The sequence below is a fragment of the Pelodiscus sinensis genome, chromosome 2 (assembly GCF_052426305.1).
Source record: "Pelodiscus sinensis isolate ZL-2025 chromosome 2, ASM5242630v1, whole genome shotgun sequence".
Taxonomy (NCBI): domain Eukaryota; kingdom Metazoa; phylum Chordata; order Testudines; family Trionychidae; genus Pelodiscus; species Pelodiscus sinensis.
Window position 1 is genome coordinate 39,473,861 of NC_143053.1, and position 3,440 is coordinate 39,477,300.

General features: G+C 45.8%; 1 long non-coding RNA gene across 1 annotated transcript; it reads right to left on the reverse strand.

The window, feature by feature from the left end:
* Nucleotides 1–289: 289 nt before the first annotated feature.
* On the reverse strand, nucleotides 290–2,727 carry LOC112545953 (uncharacterized). The gene is made up of 2 exons (XR_003089531.3): nucleotides 857–2,727; nucleotides 290–514 (listed from the first exon to the last, which is right to left on the reverse strand). It is a non-coding gene; the product is annotated as an uncharacterized LOC112545953 (long non-coding RNA).
* Nucleotides 2,728–3,440: the final 713 nt, after the last annotated feature.

Here is a 3,440-nt window from a genome sequence, read left to right on the forward strand (position 1 = left end):
TCAGTTGAGTGGGGCTGTCTGTCCACTCCTCATGCCCAGGAATCTGGAAATTCACTCTGTGCTCAGGCCCATCAGGGAGTTTGTCTTCTTTGCCCCTTGCTGGGGGATGCCCCTGGGTGGCTCTCTAGCAGTTTGTTGACCGGAGTTCCTTTCTCCTGTATGCTCACTCCTCTTTAGCTGTCCTGCCAGTCTGAATCCCAGCCCTTTGATCCTTCCAGCCGCTGTTAGCCTGCCAATCAGCAGTAGCTGGCAGTGTCTGGATTAACCCTTTGGTTTCTGAGCTAGCATGCAGATTCTCTTTGAAACTTTTCTGCCAGCTGGAGCAGGTTCTGCAGGGATGGTGGGGCAGGATCCCAGTAGCTCAGGCCTCCTTTCTAGCCCCTCTTGGCCCAGTGTGGGGTTCCACATCCCATCAGGGCCGCCCTAAAAGGTGCAGCCCTTGCTGTGCTTCGGATACATGGTGACAGGATCAGATGGAGTGAAGCTGGCACATCATTGCGGTCATGGTGTCCTCCTGTCTCAAGAGAACAAAGGTGTGTCAGAGACTTGGAGGCCTCCAGAAATCAGGGAGGACGAATGGCAACTGGCACCCTGGGATGGACTCATGTGGTGGGTGGAGTATCCTTTGTGTCTATGGGGGGATTGATCCTAAATGGAATAGGGGGAGAAGGGACAGACTCATCCTCCACTTGGGGCCAGTCTCAGAGGATTTGGGGAATTTCAACAGAACTCCCATTACCCAATGGGGGACAGTCTCAGATGGGAGGTGGATCATTGCTTCAAGGGGGTCCCATTGCCTGGTTTCTGTCAGTGTCACTTTTCTATTGGGTCCCATTTCCCAGCTGGATTTCCTTACCTCTGGCTTAGCAGCAATTTGTAGAGCTAGTAAATCCCCTCCCTGGCCAGACAGCCAAAGTGCTTCGCTGGGTCACTGATGGACAGTTGCAGCTCAGCCACCACATTCCCTAGTTTGGGGAACTGTGCTGATTTCTAAAGGAAGGGAAGGAGAAGGGGCTCCATCAGGATTCGACTGTCAGCTCCCAATCTCCCCTGGGATAGGAGTCTTTCTCTCTCAGGTCCCTCTGCTGGAGACACTGGGGAAGAAGAGCTAGAACCAAACTCCTTTTTGGCTTTTCTTATGATATGTTTATACTTGATTTGAAAAAGTTTATGCTCCTTTCTATTTTCCTCACTAAGATTTAACTTCCAATTTTTAAAAGTTATCTTTTTATCTGTCACTGTTTCTTTTACTTGGTAGTTAAGCCACAGTGGCACTTTTTTGGTTCTCTTACTGTGTTTTTTAATTTGGGGTGTAAATTTCAGTTGGGCCTCTTTTATGGTGTCTTTGAAAAGTTTCCATGCAGTTTGCAGGGATTTTACTTTTGTCACTGTACCTTTTAATTTCTGTTTAACTAACCTCATGTTTGTGTAGTTCACCTTTCTGAAATTAAATACTACAGTGTTGGGCTGCTGAGGTGTTTTTCCCATCACAGGGATGTTATATTTTATTACATTATGGACACTATTTCCAAGTGGTCCAGTTATGTTTACTTTTTGGACCAGATCCTACGCTCCACTTAGGACTAAATTAAGAATGTCCTTTCCCCTTGTGGGTTCCAGAACCAGCTGCTTCAACAATCAGTCAATTAAGATATCAAGAAATTTTATCTCTGCATCCCATCCTGGGGTGATATGTACCGACTCAATATGGGGATAGTTGAAATCCCCCACTATTATTGAGTTTTTTAATTTGATAGCCTCTCCAATCCCCTTTAGCATTTCATAGTCACTATCACTGTCCTGATCAGGTGGTCAATAATATATCCCTACTTCTATATTATTATTATTGAAGCATGGAATTACTATCCATAGAGATTCTGTGGAACATTTTGGCTCATTTAAGATTTTTACTTCATTTGATTCAACATTTTATTTAATTTATAGCGCTACTTCCCCAACAGTACAACTTATTCTGCCCTTCTAATATATTTTGTGCCCTTGTATGACTCTGTCCCATTGATTATCCTCATTCCATCAAGTTTCTGTGATGCCTATTATATCAATATCCTCCTTTAAAATGAGGCACGCTAGTTCACCCATCTTATTATTTAGACTTCTAGTGTTTGTATATAAGCACTTTAAAAATGTGTCATTATTTATCTGTCCTTCGTTTCCTGATGTGTTATACTCTTTTTCATTTGATTGTATCTCAACTGATCTGACCCATACTTCCATCCTGTCCTCCTGACTAGAACATGGAGTATCTCTATTAATAGACCCTCCTCTAACAGATGCCTCTTTCTGATCCATGTGCTCCTCTGCACACATTGACTTTCCCTCAGCCCTTAGTTTAAAGACTGCTCTGCAACCTTTTTAATGTTAAGTGCCAGCAGTCTGGTTCCATTTTGGTTTAGGTGGAGCCCATCCTTCCTGTATAGGCTTCCCCATCCCAAAAGTTTCCGCAGTTCCTAATAAATCTAAACCCCTGCTCTCTACAGCATCATCTCATCCATGCACTGAGACTTTGAAGCTCTGCCTGCCTACCTGGCCCTGAGCGTGGAACTGGAAGCATTTCTAAGAATGCCACCATAGAGGTCCTGGATTTCAGTCTCTTTCCTAGCAGCCTAAATTTGGCCTCCAGGACATCTCTCCTACCCTTCCCTATGTCATTGGTACCTACATGTACCACAACCGCTGGCTCCTCCCCAGCACTACACATAAGTCTGTCTAGACATCTCGAGAGATTCTCAACCTTCACACCAGGCAGGCAAGTCATCATACTGTGTTGTCACAGTTTGTCTCTCTAGATTAGGACAATATTCAATGTCTGGGTTGGTCCCTTCCTTTCTGAACTCCTGATTCATGAAGTCAGGCTGGAGACAGACCCCTTTCCTTTCACTGTCTTGAAAGCCCTTGGTCACTGGAAGGGAATGACTGTGAGGACAATTCCCTCCTCCTCCCAAATCTCAGTGCTTATAGGAGAGAAGAGCTGATTCCCTTTGGGCACACTTTGTTCCCTAGGAAGGAGTCTGTGACTATTCTGTGAGCACCATCTCCTGGATCTCAGGGTGGGAGTGGGGGAGGTTGGGCGTGGGGCAGGTGATTTGAGGCTTTTACTGTCAAATCCAGCCAGAGCCCTGACTTGAAGTTTCATATTCTTCCACTGTCCCTGAAGGAGAAAGGGCCCGACATAGAGCTGTCCTGATGAAGGATGACCCACTGGGGTGCAAGGTAGGAGGATAGACTGGAAAACGGATTTCCAATTTCTCCTTTCCAGTTGTCCCCAGTGCTGCCTCCTGCTCCTCCTGATCACGTTCACCTCCAAGAAATATTGGAGCCTGTTTCTGGAGATTCTGCCAGCATGTTCCTTATCATGGTATGCCTGAGTTCAGATAAGGCCCTGTGAAGAGCCTGCAAAGGAAGGGACAGCCATAGGTCAC